Source organism: Urocitellus parryii, chromosome 2, assembly GCF_045843805.1.
Source record: "Urocitellus parryii isolate mUroPar1 chromosome 2, mUroPar1.hap1, whole genome shotgun sequence".
NCBI lineage: Eukaryota > Metazoa > Chordata > Mammalia > Rodentia > Sciuridae > Urocitellus > Urocitellus parryii.
This window is the reverse complement of record NC_135532.1, coordinates 106,825,133-106,840,955: the sequence shown is the minus strand read 5'-3', so window position 1 is coordinate 106,840,955 and position 15,823 is coordinate 106,825,133. Positions and strand designations below refer to the sequence as shown.

At 42.9% G+C, this 15,823-nt stretch overlaps 1 protein-coding gene and 1 pseudogene across 1 annotated transcript in view; one reads left to right on the top strand and one right to left on the bottom strand.

Annotated features, from left to right (window-relative positions):
* Positions 1 to 15,823, top strand: part of Slc9a9 (solute carrier family 9 member A9) — a 538,630-nt gene that overhangs the window by 189,711 nt on the left and 333,096 nt on the right. The window lies entirely within an intron of this gene.
* LOC113180190 (ubiquitin domain-containing protein 2 pseudogene) lies at positions 4,086 to 14,413 on the bottom strand (annotated as a pseudogene).

Here is a 15,823-nt window from a genome sequence, read left to right as displayed (position 1 = left end):
AGTCAGGTAATGCAAATGTATGATGGTCCAGTATGTAGACAACAAGAAGTGTTGGGACCAGGCGCTGAGTGGAAGAATATGCCCTCCAAAGTTATTTAGCTCCCACTGTGATCCTAAACAGTGCAATAAACCCAAGCACAAACATAACTAGATATGGCCAGTTTGCAACCCCAGGACTAATCACCTTAAGCCCTCTGATTTCAATAGGATCTTTTGATTGCTATCCCCATCTCAGGCCACTCATTTCCACTTTTCCTCTTTTATTTCTGCTATTTTATCAGTCAGGAATTCCCTCCAAGTCTTCTATGGTCAGACAATTATTTTGCAAAGTTAGATGGCATCCTACCTCTCTGGCACTCTCAAGAACTATTCAGCCACCAGTTCCCATCTCTGAGCCCCCAGAGAAACTTTGTTTGGAGCCACAGATTTGCAGAAGGAGAAAGAAAATAAAGATCAAACAATCCAATTATGGACAGGACTGGTTTTTCAGCCTGACGTGACCTCCCAGATTTGGTGATCTCCAGGGAAGGCAGGACAGCTTTGAAGAGCAGGGAGTCTTTCCTTCCAATCTTCTCTTACTGGCTTCCCTATATCTTCAAGCCATGGACCTGGGACAACCTCTTTGAATCGTATAGCAACTGGCAGCCTATGTTTTCTTTGGCCTGCCCAGTGTTGACTGATGAGTTTTTTAAGAAAAAATTTGAATCTGTTCCCCAAATCTCCCTCAGGACAACTTCAGGCATTAAGAAATGACCACCCCTCCCTATAACCCAAGCACAACACCTCCAAACATCCGGGATCATTCACCACCGATTAGTGAGAGTTGGCACAGTGATTATTCATGGAAGAGCTAAGAGGACAGGTGGTATTTCTTTTGCTTCTCTGTCACAGGAAGAAGAGTGAGGACAACCTCACTCATGTCACCCACCCAACCCTTGGGAAACTGGAACTTAGCAATGTTCCAGTATGGATCAAGAGTATCCTCTCTTTGACACAAAAACCATGTAAATATTTTAAAAAGCAAAGCTATTGAAAAGAATTAAATGTATTCTCTTCTGCAGACCCTGACCTCTAATCTATAAGACCTAGTTCTGCTTCTATTCATCATCTTAGTGGCTCTCCTGTGAGCAAGTTTGTTTCTGTGTTCTCAAAAGTGCATTAAAGTTTTTGACCCAAATGCAGGGATTATTTTTAATCTCTAATAAAGTTCTCCTGGATTTATGCACAGTGCTTGGCCTCTCATAGAAACATGTGGACTAATATGGAGAATTTAGAATTAGATGTAGGCAAAATTAAGTAATTGAGTATTGATTCCTGCAGCAATAAAATCCAATATTTCTAGCAGCCTGGCAGAGAGTTCTACTTAGGAACTTACTCTGTATAATATTTTTATCAATGGCTGAGATCATGGGACAGACTGTAGGCTTGTCAAATTTGCAATTGATATGAATCTGAGACAGATTGCAAATACAGCATATAAAATACCAAGATTCCAAAAGATAGCAATAGGCTGGAGAAACAGAACACCACCTGTATTAAAGTTTAGTTTAACACAACCAGTCTCTGAATTATTAATTATCATGTCATAATCATCCTGCCAGATTTGGTTGTAGACTGTTAACTGCTGAATAACCTTAGGTAAGAGCATTTCCAGAGAAATATACTACAAATAAAGTCTCTAATCTTCAGAAAAATACATTAGAATATAAATTCATGTTCTTAATTTGTTAAAATGAGCAAATTAAAAAACCAAACTGTGAATCAAAACTCAATTTCTCCCCTTAAATTTTCACATAATGACCTCAACACAGGCCTGAGAACTCTGGTCATTTTTCCCCATGAACAACATAATTATTAGTAAAATGGATATCATATGAAAAAATCTCGCAAAGGTCAAAGCTTACCTTCGTTCTTATAACTAAAGGAATAGCTTTGGCCTCTTGTTCACAAGATCATTTCCTCACTCAAACTGATATGTTCAGGGCAAAAAGTATTTGTGGTTATCCTGGAACTTTCTAGAAAATAGCTATGTTTCTAGGATTTATCCCTCTTTTCCCCTCCTTTCTCACATCTGGAGCATCTCTGTTGTGCTTATGACAGAACTGAACAAACAAGTGGTTATTCTGTGTTGTGATTTCTCTGAGTTTTATTTTTTTCCACTACTGAGGTTGATTGGTTTTGGGAGTTGTTTAAATGAGTCCAAACTCTGTCCAGAGAGCTCATTTTACTTCTCACTGAAGAAACCCAAAGAAAATTATTACAAAGGATAACAAAATGTTCTCTCTCCATTTCTTTTTTCTCTTTATTCCCCGCACCCTTGACCAAGTTGAGGATAAATAGCTATTGAATTTAACAAAAAAATACACATTTTTAATTTTATATCGAACCTCATATTAGCAACTTGGGAAATAAAAATGGCATAGCTGGATTACCTTCCATCTCCTTGCTCAGAGTGATTTCTCTGCCGCTCTGTCTTGGCATTCTCAACTGGCCCTTCAGACTTGGCCCTGGGGATGGGAGGACTTCTTTCCTGTTCTCCACTGCATTTCTGGGGCCTGGTGCCTAGATCATACCACATGCTCAACAAAACTGTTTTCCTAACATCCTTCTTCACCCAGCACAGTATCTTGCACAACTAGATGCTCAGAGCACATTTGTTGAGCAAGTATATGGAGATCAAATGAGCTATCAAGCTATCAAGCTTAGTAAATGATCATTCATTAATCAGTTAATGGCTTGAGTGGACAGACCACTTATATCTCCAGCACTTTTCCTCCATCTGTGACTGACTGCAGTTACAGTTTAGAAATATCACCCTTTTCCCTGGATGATGATCTTCCTCAAAGGCAACTTCTACACAGGCAGATGTTCCAGCAGAAAATAAGGAGATGGTCACAAATTTACCAAAAAGAGACTTTCATGATTTAAACACAGTGAAGCTCCTCTGCTGCTATTTGTGACCATTTTAAACTTTTTGGTGAAAAAAATAATAATTAACTGAGCTATATTTTTTTAAAGAAGAAATTTTTAGTGTATTAATCTTAAGGAAAATGAAACAGTTTTCACGGTGATGTTTTAAATACATCTTTGTGCTTGATTCTCAGCATCGGTAAAGTGAGAGTGTTGATTAAATGCATCCTAATTTTCTGTAATATAACTTTGATGCCACAAAAGTGTAGTTCAGAAAGTGATTTCATAGCTCAGAAGATGATTTGGTCTAACAGAAATAATCAACTAAAATGACTCAAATGTATCTCTACCGTTCGTCTTACTAACATGCGTATTAAAGAGTGAGTCACTGGAATATTTTCTCTCCTTTAATCCTTCCATCTCTCCATCCTCCCTCTAGCTGTTGTTTAGTAAAAGAGCTTCTGCCCCCCACTAACTAGCTCACATTCTAAATAGAAGCATGCTCCCAGAGGGAAAGAAGTATTTTCATAAGGGTGTTTGGGAAGGATCAATGTGCATTTGGAGTGAGCTTTACGGTAGAATATAGAGTACATTAAATTAAGACATTAAATCAGAAATGCAGATTACATTAAATAAACTCTGCCCTGTCCTCCTGGTAGCTTATAGTTTAATTTGGAGCTGTTTAATTCACAGTGAGTTTGTAGTTGAATTCTCTAATTAAACTGAAGAAGTAAATATCCATCTTCCTCCTAGCTGTGCGTTACCAACTTCCTACCTCTTTTTTTTTTTTTTGGCTCTTTGTATTTTAGCAATTATTTTTGTTGGTCTCCATCACAGGTGGAATTTTTAATTATTAATTTCCCAGAACTAAATCCATGCATAGGGAATTCAGAAAACTGAAAATAAATTCCATGTGGGACATCAATAGAGGAAAGAGACCAAAGGGTGGAAGCCAGGAAGGGAGGGGGGGAGTGCTGGGGAGTGACATGGGTCAAATTATATGATTATATTGTGTGCAAGTACAAATATGCAATGACAAATCCCATCATTAGGAACAACTATAATGCACCAATAAAAAATGTGGGAATTTTTTTTTTTTTAAATTTCATGCCATAGAATAGAAAACAATAATAAAAAGAAGTGGAGAGGTCTGAGGACCAGAGGATAAGACCAGTCTAATTCTCAACTGGTGTTGAGTGATGCAAAGCCTGACTCACTATAACCTGGACGACATAGTCCTTTGGGACCACTCTTCCACCTCCACTTTATCAGAAAGAGTTCTGCCAGAAAAGAACACCTGCCCACTCCCGGGTTCCACTCCTTTGCTGCATGGAACCACCTCTGCACACAGAACACTGTGTCTGTGCTGTGAGCAACAAGGTCAAGGGATTGACCTGTAGAACAAATGGAGCTGCCATGCATCTCCAGAACTGAGTGGTAGCTCTGGACTCTCCACTCTCTTGCTTTTTTCCTCCATCAAGTTGATGGGCGACATTAAGTAATAGACTGTAAGTTGGGCTCTATCCCCCACTTCAACACAGCACTCTGCCCAGAGGTCCTGTTATGGACACTACCCGTGATTTTTGTGCCAATTCATGATCCCTGCTTTTAAAATCATGTGTGGCAACCTTCAGGACATCCCAGAATCTCTTTAATGCCTTCAAAAGCTGGTACTCATTGCCCAAAACTCAACCCTCTTGCATAGTTGTTGTGGGATAATCATGTTTCCATTTTGTTTCTCCTTTTTCTAAGAGTGGTTATAAAGCACCGGACGCCAGTCCCCTCTGAGTCCGGATTGAGGCTTCTTGAGGAGCTGGGCTGGGTACTCACAGGGCCACACCCCCATCTCTGGGCCTAGTCCAGGCTCACTGCTGCTGCGCTCTGGGGTGCCCCACTGGTCCACCACCACACAGCCCCCTAGTGATTTTATTTATTTTCAGTTTTTGAGTGTTTACTGTTGAGAGCCACAGCCAAAGGGGCCCCAGCAAACTTCCAGCTGCCAGCAAACTTCCAGCTGCCGGCTGATGATTGGCTCACAGTGGCCCCAGCAACATCTAGCTGATTGGCTCCTCTGCGGTGATGTTCATTGGGCTGTTTCCCTGCCCTTCAAGCTGCCAGCTGATGATTGGCTCACAGTGGCCCCAGCAACATCTAGCTGATTGGCTCCTCTGCAGTCATGTTCATTGGGCTGTTTCCCTGCCCTTCAAGCTGCCAGCTGATGATTGGCTCACAGTGGCCCCAGCAACATCTAGCTGATTGGCTCCTCTGCAGTCATGTTCATTGGGCTGTTTCCCTGCCCTTCAGACTACGGAACTGCTCATTGGGGGACTTCTTTGGCTCCGCCCACGCGACCTAGCCAATCGGCCTCAAGAGCAGGAGGATTGGGGGAGGTGGTGGTTGGTGTGTGGGAGAGGCTTGTGGAAGCGGGTGGTGGCAGTTGGGCTCTGAGGGTTTTTCCTGAGGAGCTGTTTTGTTTGGCGTTTGTAGTTTTAAAAATAAAGTTTGTTTCTTTTGACAAGTAGCTCCTGAATTGTGCCCAGCCAGACTGCGGCATTTGGTGGCTCGCACGGGGAGCGACTGAGGGTAAGTAAACTGCTCGCCCCTGAGGGCAGGGCGAGAGGATGGGTAGCCATTCTAAGTTTACTCTTTTGTTTTGCTTCATTTTTGTTTTAAGTTGCCTGTCCCTGGAGATGAGTGAGACGGAAGAAAAACCGCTCACATTTGAGGAAAAATTATTTGCGTTTGAGGAACAGATAGGGAGAAAGGACGGATGCACATGTCAGGAGGATAGAAAGGCTATAATGAAATTTTGTTGTTCCATTTTTATTGGATTCTGTCTCGGTTTGGTTTGGTGTTATCTTGCTGGGTTGTATTATAGTAGAAATACGGGATCAGCAATTAGTAAAAAACAAACCGAAAGAGTGTTAAGTAAATTGTTAGACGAAGGAGGCATCTCAGTAAAATCAAGAATACTCAGAGCATACGTTGATACAATACAAAAATATAGCCCATGGCTTTTTAAGGAGGAGTTGTTAGATATATCACAATGGAACCATCATGGTGAAGATTTAAAAAGAATAGAAAAGTACAACCCAGGGACTCTGCCAGTTGGCACATTGACATTGTGGGCGAACGTATCTGGTTTGCTTAGTCCAAAGCCTTCAGTTCAGACAAAGGTAGAGGAAGGAAGTTTAGAGCAGCAAAAGCCATCAGGGGAAAAGTTACAACAGGAGACTGTTAATAACATCTTTCTATTAGAGAGTGAAAGTCTCCAACCAACAGCACCACCTCCATATGCTAGGAGGCTCCCAACCCCTGAAGTTGATAGTTGGGATCCTGAGACAGGATCTCAAGTATGCCCTGTATTTGAGGTAGGAGGGCAGCGAATTCACCAGGGTTTATTTTACAAAACAGTGAAGGAGCTAAAAGAGGCTGTAACAACCTATGGTCCTCAAGCACCCTTCACTGTAAGCTTGATCGAATCCATTACCAACTTAAACATGACGCCAGCAGATTGGGCTAATATGTGTAAAGCTGTGCTAACTGGAGGACAATACCTGTTATGGAAGGTTGCTAATGAGGAATTTTGCAAGGAGACAGCTATGGGAAATGCCGCAGTCTGGCTGGGCACAATTCAGGAGCTACTTGTCAAAAGAAACAAACTTTATTTTTAAAACTACAAACGCCAAACAAAACAGCTCCTCAGGAAAAACCCTCAGAGCCCAACTGCCACCACCGGCTTCCACAAGCCTCTCCCACACACCAACCACCACCTCCCCCAATCCTCCTGCTCTTGAGGCCGATTGGCTAGGTCGCGTGGGCGGAGCCAAAGAAGTCCCCCAATGAGCAGTTCCGTAGTCTGAAGGGCAGGGAAACAGCCCAATGAACATGACTGCAGAGGAGCCAATCAGCTAGATGTTGCTGGGGCCACTGTGAGCCAATCATCAGCTGGCAGCTTGAAGGGCAGGGAAACAGCCCAATGAACATGACTGCAGAGGAGCCAATCAGCTAGATGTTGCTGGGGCCACTGTGAGCCAATCATCAGCTGGCAGCTTGAAGGGCAGGGAAACAGCCCAATGAACATCACCGCAGAGGAGCCAATCAGCTAGATGTTGCTGGGGCCACTGTGAGCCAATCATCAGCCGGCAGCTGGAAGTTTGCTGGCAGCTGGAAGTTTGCTGGGGCCCCTTTGGCTGTGGCTCTCAACAACTGGATGTCCTGTACTGTTGAGTGATTTACATAAACTTCTTATCCACATTGGATAGAAGAGAAAACTGAGGCTCAGGAAGATTATGCTGTTTGCTCCAAACCTCTCAATTGGAAACCAGCAGAACTTAGGATGGATCTAGTACTCATATATTTGATACAATTAAGTGAGATAAATGGAATAAATATCAAAGGAACGATATCAAAGAGGTCTCCCAAGAATAGGACACTCTCTGCAGATGAACCAAAAGATCATGGCATGATCCCAGAGACAGGAGCTACCAGGGAAGAGGGATTCCCTAGGCCTTCCAGCATTCTGTAGCAGGACACAGCACTAACCCAGGGTTTGGGGAAAGAATACCAAACTTGAAGCAACCTGGGTTGGAGCTCAACCAGCCACTTCCTAATGATCCTGGACTAGGTCCTCGGCCAACAAAATACAGATGCAACTTCTGTGAAAGCTGAATGAGATGGGCTCTTTGTTTACCGCCAAGCATCCTGGACATGGTATTGTCATTTAGCCTCTTGCGTTGGTATGGTCGGAGCTTGGTGAGGCACTGGGAAAGCCAAGGTTGTTCTGAGGAGTATTTCAACCCAGTTCTTACCCAAACTGCTAGCCATGTGGGTGGCCCTCCAGTGTCAGCTGGAAGGTACTGGAGATTAAATAGGACTAGTTTATCCTCTTACCCAAAGCTATTGTCCTGGTAAGATGAGGATTTATGTGCCTTCCCTCAGGATTGACACAGCATGACACCATGAGATGAATTTTTATCTAGGGCATTGCAAAACATTGTACACATGCATTGAACTAAATAAAAGCCCCTGTAAAAATTTTAATATTTGGCTGCTATGCATGGGAAACTCGCGTGCATTATGTATAAAATGTAAATTTTTGCAAATTTGAAAATCCTATTTTCATCAGACTAGTATAATAGGTCTGGTTTGCTTTGAATGCGCTCCCTTTTTAAATATTAGTTACTCTTTGAAAATGTGTTTTCTTTCCTTTTCTTTTCCCTTCACACACACAAATAAAATTACACTGCTTAGAGTATTTATCACAAGTTCCCTCGAAAACTAAGCCCTGTTTGGTATTTTGCTTCAGAAAATTGTAATATTATAGCAACAGCATTTTGGAGGTTTCCTTTTTAACCTCCTTGCTCCTCTTCTTGTCTCCCAGTTACTCCTTGTGGACATTCTTCAAGAACTCTCTATAATATTAATAAAGCACCGGGCTTAGAAAATTGCCTTAGCAACTCTGCTGAATGAGTTAGACGAAGGCTTGGGGGTTGTTGAGAAAGAAAAAAAAATCCTTTCTATTCTGTAAGATTCTTTTCACTGCTAGGATGAACTCGATTGGGGAAGCCAGCCCAATTTTCAAAATGCAGGGCATCTTGGTTTCTGTCTTTTGATGTGACGCTCCATGGAAACTGCCGTTTCTCCTCTCCTCCGAGAAGTGACCTAAACCCTCTGTGTCTTTCATTCTCTATTTGAAAAACACTAGGCCAAAATCTATAGGAAGTTCTGTCTACTTGCTCCCACCCCCACCCCCTTAAATAAATAGCTGCTTTAAGATGATCTCTACATTCACAAGGGAGAGTCGATTTCAGTTTTGAAAGGTGCCCTGTCTTCCTGTTAGGAAGCTCAGGAGGGTCTTTTCTCTGGGCAAGAGTGACTCCCTCCAGTGCCTCTAGGGGGGCCAAGAATGTTAGAGTGCAGAGCTCCAGCGCCTGATTTTGGAAGGCAGAATTAGAAGAGTTGGAAGAGGCACTTTGAGTCCCTATGAACTATCTATAGTTACCTGTATCTACCAGCATTTCCAAATCTGGGATGCACCTTGAACCTCAAGGGCTCTTTCTCTCTTCAGTTGCCCTGAGATTATACCCATGCTAGCCCCACATATTTTTTTCAAAAATTTTGTTCTTTTTAGTTACACATGACAGTAGAATGTATTTTGACATATTGTATATACATGGAGTATAACTTCCCTTTGTTGTGGTTGTACATGATGTGGAGTTACACTGATCATGTATTCATATATGAACACGGGAAAGTTATATCTGATTCACTGTACTGTCTTTTCTATTCTTACCCCTCCTCACCCCTCCGCTCCCTTCATTCCCCTCTGTCTAATATTGTGTGTTAGCATCTGTATATTAGAGAGAACATTCAGCCTTTGATTTGGGGGACTGGCTTATTTCATTTAGAGAGATAGTCTCCAATTCCATCCATTTATCAGCAAATGCCATAATTTCATTCTTCTTTATGGTCGAGTAATATTCCACTGTGTATATATACTACGTTTTCTTTATCCATTCATCTGTTGAGGGGCACCTAGGTTCATTACATAGTTTAGCTATTGTGAATAGAGTTGCTATAAACATTGATGTGGCTGTGTCACTGTAGTGTGCTCATTTTAAGTCCTTTGGGTATATGCTAAGGAGTGAGATAACTAGGTCAAATGGTGGTTCCATTCCAAGTTTTCTGGGGAATCTCCATACTGCTTTCCAGAGTGGCTGTACCAATTTGAAGTCCCACCCACAATGTGTGAGTGTGCCTTTTCCCCCACATCTTCGCCAACATTTATTGTTACGTGTATTCTTGATAATTGCCATTTTGACTGGAGTGAGATGAAATTTCAGCATAGTTGTAATTTGTATTTCTCTAACTGCTAGAGATGTTGAACATTTTTCATATGTTTGCTGATCAGTTGATGTCTTCTTCTGTAAAGTGTCTATTCAGCTCCTTTTGCCCATTTATTGATGGGTTATTTATTTTTCTGTTGTTACGTTTTTTGAGTTCTTTATAGATCCTGGAGATGAATGCTTTCTCTGAGATTCTGGAGGCTGAAATTTTCTCCCATTCTGTCGGCTCTCTCTTCACATTCTTGATTGCTTCCTTCCCTGGGAAGAAGCTTTTTAGTTGGATACCATCCCATTTATCGATTCTTTGTTTTACTTCTTGCACTTTAGGAGTCTTGTTGAAGAATTACACTTTCGGAGTTGTGTCTTAAGCTGACATGATGGAGATTTGGGCCTACTCTTTCTTCAAGTATGCTCAGGGTCTCTGGTCTAATACTAGATCCTCGATCCGCTTTGAGTCGTCTTTTGTGGAGGGTGAGGGACAGGGGTTTAATTTCATTTTGCTACATATGGATTTCCAGTTTCACCAGCACCATCTGTTGAAGAGGCTATCTTTTCTCCAATATGTGTTTCTGGCGCCTTAGTCTAGTATGAGATAACTGTATTTATCTCACATACTTTGGGGCAGTCTCTTCCAAAGAACTTCTCTGTTCCACCTCAACTTCTGACGTCCTCAGGGTTCTTGATGAATGAGATGGTCTTGACACAATTTCATCAGTGGGCCACGGAAAGGAGGCCCTGAGCCTTCTTGCCTATAGGACTCTGTGGAGGACCCCCTAGGGGGATTCAGGAAACGATAGATGCTGAGCTCTTCCTCCCTCCAGTCCAGCATTCTAAGATCTTAGGCGAGTACCTTAGTCCCAGCTGTGGTCTTGGTGGCCATACAGGTACCCCTGGCATAGTTGTAGTTTCCTCTTTACCTTCTCTGATGCTTCCTGAAGCCCTTTCCCAATCCTCCCTGGACTTCTTGAGAAGCATCTTGACTGGTCTCCCTGCCTCTGGTCACTGATTCTTCAGCACACTCTTCTCACTGCCATCAGAGTCCTGCTCTTGCATGAGCCAGTCCTGAAACATCAGTGGACTGTCTCAGACCCCACCTGGCACCCCAGGAACAAGCCCAGCCTCCTCAAGGCACCCCTGGCCCTCCACGGAGTCACCTCGACCTGGCTCTCCAGCCCCTTCAGGAATCGGTGGGCATCTGTGGGCTGAGGTAGACAGATGATCAGGTGGGCTGGGAGGCCGGAGGCAGGACTTTGGGAAGATGGAGGGCCCGTGCCTCATCTGAAGGCAGAGGCAGCTACTCAGGTCTGATTCTTGCAGTGCAGAAAAGTAGGTCCAACACTAATAACTCTGATTTTTCAAGACAAACTAGGAACCTATTTTTAATATGAAATTTCAATTTTTTAAATGTTGAAAATGATAGTTTCTTTTAAACAATGAAAGGACAACGAACAGGCCAAATCAACAGGGCAATCAGATGAAGCCCATGCAATCTATCCATCCCCCACCCCCCACAGCCTGCCATCTACTCTAATCCAGGGTTTGTCAGACTTTTCCTAAGAATGGTTAGATGGTAGGTATTTTAGGCTTTAAGGGCCACACAGTCTCAGCAGCAGATCCTTAACCCTGTTGTAGCACAAAAACACTATATATATGAATGAGCATAGTTATGTGCCAACAGAACTTCATTTCTAAAAGAGGTAGCAGGCAGCCTTAGGCCCACAGGCTGCGACTCCTTTCTGATCGCCCTAAGATATGATACTTTTCTCTAGAGACTCCCTGAGAGGGTGGATTTCTGTTCCTGTACCAGAATTGCTGTCTCCTTCTTCATCCATCTGCCTTTCCTAGGCATCTCTCAAGATGGAACTCAAGAGCGCCCATCTTAGAAACCAGGCCCGACGCTGTAAAGCCCAGCTGTATTGGGGGCCTCTGGGTTTCCATTTCACCCTGAGCATTTTTCATGCATCTCTTGTTTCCTCTCTCTTCCTCTCTGACAAGACCATGTTCATCTCTCAGGCAGGCACTAATCTAATACCTAATTTATTGAGCAAGAAGGAAGAATTGATATATGTAAGTGAAATTTAGACATTAAATTTAAAAATGTCAAATACAAGATCTCTTTTTTTTTAAATGGACACATAATATTGTATAAGGTATAAGTATATAGGGTACAGTTTGACACCTTGATCCATGTGTACACTGCACATTGGTCAAATCAGGATAATTAGCATCTCAAACAATTATCATTTCTTTGCTACTGAAAACTTTCAAGATCCTCTCTCTAGTGATTTTGAATTATCATCAACTGTACTTACCTTGCTGGGCAACACCAGAACTTATTACCCCATCCAACTGTAACTTTGTGTCTGTTCACTCTGCCTTTCATTCCTTTTAGAATAGTACTCTACAGTGTGTCCAAGCCATAGTTTCTTTATCCATTCACCTACTCACAGGTGCTTGGGTTGATTCCATACCTGGGCTATTGTGAGTGGGGCTGACATGGGAATGCAGACATTCCTTTTGATGTACCAATAACCAGCAGGGGAGTTACTAGATTATATGGTAGTTCTATTTTGAATCTTTTGAGGAACCACCATACTGTTTTCCATAAGGCTGTACTAATGCACATTCCCACCAAATGCAAGTCAAGATTCCCTTTTCTCCACGTTCCCACCAGCACTGGTTATCATTTGACTGTTCAGTAGTAGCTATTTTAACGGGAACCAGGTGGCATCATATGATTGGCACAGTGATGATGGACACCACTGAGCATTGTTTCATAGAGTTGTTGTCCATCTGTATATCTTCCTTAGAGAAATATCTATTTAAGTCTTTGCCCATTTTTAAATTGGATTATTGCAGGGGGGTTGTCTTTGCTGTTGAGTTGCTTGAGTTCTTTATATATTCTGGATATTTATACCTTATTAAGTGTGTAGTGTGTAAATATTTTCTCCCATTCTGTATGTTGCCTCTTCACTCTATTGATTGCTTCTTATGCTATGCAGAAGGTTTTTAGTTTGATGTAATCTCATCTATTTTTGTTCCATGTACTTTTGGGGATTTAACCAAAATAATCTTTGCCTCACCCAATGTCATGAGGTTTCCCTGATGCTGTCTCCTAGGACTCAGAGGTCTCTCTTCCTTATCTGTATTTATGAAAGGCTTCCTAGGATGTGTCACTGAATGTCCTTGGGAGCAGCCAAGAGGAATTGTCAGTGTCTGGAGCCAGGGGTCAAAGGTGAGGCCTGCGCTCAGCCCTTAGCTGGGTCAACCCTAACCCCTTTGGGATCTTGATTATTGACATCTGTAAAGTCAGCTTGACATGATCCCTAAATGTCTCTTATATCCCTGCACTTCTCTGGGAAATGTTCTCAAGATGTTTTAAACACATCGAGAGAACCCTTTTCAGTGCTGTAATTGAGTGATAACCTCAGAGATTCTTGAGAGACAAATAACTCTTTACTTTTTTACTCAATGTGCCCAAATTATTTGTTTGGGGGTTTTATAGAGGATTTTGTTTTTTTTTTTTTTTGTAATATTTTAATAATAGTTTTCTTTTCTCCTTCTTAAATATCAGTTCCAAGTTTTTTTTTGTTTTATTTTAACTTCTAGCAGCATCTCAACTCTCTCTGATTTGCTATATATAATATCTTACATTTTAATACCAGCTAACCAGAATTCTCTAAACGTCTTTGAATTATGTGGATGGTAAAAGTGAATAAAAGCAGAGTGCCATGTATTGCGAAATGAACACAAAATCTAAAGTTGGTTGGATGCAGGTTTAATTCCTCCTTTGACACCCACAGAGTGCAGCCTTGGGGAAGGTACCTCACCTCCCTGAGTACCTGTTTTCCTCATCTATAAAAGGAGGATAATTATTCATGCCTCATGGTTGTTATGAGAGTCAAAGATCATAAACTGTTTATAGCACCTGATACAATTCATAATTAAGACTCAAAAATTACTAGTACTGTGTTTATTGTACAATTATTATTGGCTCTGAGCTATTTCCCTGTTCGTGACTCTTGGGTGGTCCCAGTTAACCAACATGGTTAGGGGCTTTTTCCCCATCTGGTCCAATCACATCCAAGATGAGTGATAGAAACCATCAGATGTTTAGGCAGTTTTCGCTGGCAGTGCTCTTGGAAGATGGCTCTCCAGAGCGTGCTAGTGGCATGTCCCAGATACAATCAGGAGTCAGAAAACTAGCTGAGTCCAAGGGTGATCATTTCAGAATATGGGGGGGAAGGGTCACAACTTTTTTTTTAATCTGTATTAATCAGTGACCAAATGTTTTATTTGTAAAGGGAGCTTAAGCTACTTTTGTAAGGGAAAGCTGCATCTGAGCCGATGATCACGTGGCAGCTGCTTTCCCAACTTGCATCCAGTGTTCATGACTATCAAGGCCCGTGGCCCAGCCCGCAGTAACCCAGCGCACCAGGGATCATCATCCACAGCTCACAGGCTTCTGGGTCTGCCAGGCACAGAGATGCAGCTCGAAGGTGAGCCCAGGTGACTTGGATGTGCTGTGGCTCATGGGATGCTACTGCCAGCAGCTCCCAGAAGATATCACAGGGGTGGCAACCCTTTGAGAAGCCACGCCCTCTAATTGTAAGGGCAGAGGAGGACAGGAGGGCAGCAATGTGTCCACTGGCCATTTGGTGACCTAGCTAGCAGCATTAGTCCAGGGGTCTATTAGGGGATCTTCTTCCTAGTCCCCATGGATAGCAGCAACTCAGCTTTCTGTAAATAAGCTTTGCCTTAGTCTTCTCGGTCTGCAGCATCAGGATGCCAGGTCTTCTGCGACGAGGCCCCTCCTCTCAGCAGAAGCTGGAGACATGCCCAGAGGCCAGCTCTTCCAGCCAGCGACACAGTGAGCCCTCCTCTCCTGAGAGTATCTTACCTCTTTTCAGGGTTGGGACTGTCTGGAAGACGGCCCAGGAGCCCTGAACATGAGAGATATCTCCTGTGCTCATTTTAATACCTGGCTTCCATGACTTTTTTTTTTATTTCAATTTTTCCGAGCTCTTGGCTATCTTTTGAAAAGCCAAGTCAGATCGTATATGAGAGAACACCCAGCAGCCCATCCAACACGTAAAACGTGCTCATGAGCCTGGAATGTGGGTCGATGGTTCTACCACCCATCATGGCAGGGGGAGATGCCCCATACCCTAACTGCAGTCTCTATCTTTCTCATACAAATAAAGAGGAAAAAAAAATTAAATCATCCTGGATCCCTGTTGAACACCATGTGAGCAAAGACATGATCCAATTACAGCGCATTCAGAGAGCAATTTCTCCTCTTTTTATTAGGCACTCAGCGAGATGTACTTTATTGTCTGTTGGAGGACTATGAATTAAAGTGCCTGGAATCTGACGGGAGCCCTGCACAGTCTATTTTCCCCCTTGGCTGGAGGTTTCCCTGAATATGCTCTGTGGCTCATTAGAAAAGAGAGGCAGCAATGGTGGAGAGCCCGAGGACCAATCACAGGGCCAAATATACAGCCTGCCAGACGAAGCATAGCAAGGACCTGAGGGGAGAGGCCTCGGGAGGTGATGGAGGCATACCACAAATGAGCCCAGGCACCTGGTTAGGAGCTAGCCGGAGCAGGAGCATGAATCCAGCCCAGCAAATACTAGTCCCAAGCCTGAAACACTGTCCCCATCACTCGCCCTGGTGAAGGCTCCCCGAGGAGACTAGGAAAGGACCGAAGCTCATTCAAGTAAACAGTCGCCTTGTGGAGCAGGGCAGGCAGCAAAAGACACAAGCAGAGTTAATGTGCAGAACCTGGGAAGGAAATTATAAAATTTGAATAAAGGAAATGTATGCTATGTTCTTTGGAAGGAATGCTCAATGTTAAAAATGCTGCCTTGGTCCATTTTCTGCTCCTATAACAGAATACCACAGCTGGGTAATTTACGAAGAATGGAGGTTTATTTGGATCCCAGCTCTGGAGGCTGGGAACTCCAGAAGCATGCTGAGGGCATCCGGCAAGGGTATCTGTGCTGCATCAACCCAAGGCAGAAGATGGAAGGTCAAGAGAGGACCAAACTCTTTTTTTTTTTTT